General features: G+C 21.8%; 1 protein-coding gene across 2 annotated transcripts in view; it reads right to left on the bottom strand.

Annotated features, from left to right (window-relative positions):
• qin overlaps positions 1-357 on the bottom strand; it is a 347,449-nt gene that overhangs the window by 27,813 nt on the left and 319,279 nt on the right. The window lies entirely within an intron of this gene.

Raw genomic sequence — 357 nt, 5'->3', positions numbered from 1 at the left:
AAAAATAAATAAATACAAAAATAAATAAATACAAAAATAAATAAATACAAAAATAAATAAATACAAAAATAAATAAATACAAATATATAAAAAAGAAAGAAAAAAAAAAAGCAGAGATCTCTCCCTACAACTGTGTTATGTTTTTCTCTCTTACCTTATCTCTTATTTCTTCATTTCCTATTCTCCATATTTCTTCATATTTTCTATAACATTGTTTTTACATACTCCTCGTTAATATATCCGTTTTTACACGCCTTTTATACATTGATACATTTTATTACTTTGTGGGCTCTCATTATTTTACATTCTACACCTTTTTATGTTAGTTTTTTCTTTTTCTTTTTTTACTCTCACATT

This window comes from Halyomorpha halys, unplaced genomic scaffold (assembly GCF_000696795.3).
Source record: "Halyomorpha halys isolate HHAL.00 unplaced genomic scaffold, Hhal_1.1 Scaffold746.1, whole genome shotgun sequence".
Taxonomy (NCBI): domain Eukaryota; kingdom Metazoa; phylum Arthropoda; class Insecta; order Hemiptera; family Pentatomidae; genus Halyomorpha; species Halyomorpha halys.
Note: the sequence above shows the minus strand (reverse complement) of the source record. Positions and strands in the feature narration are given on the sequence as shown.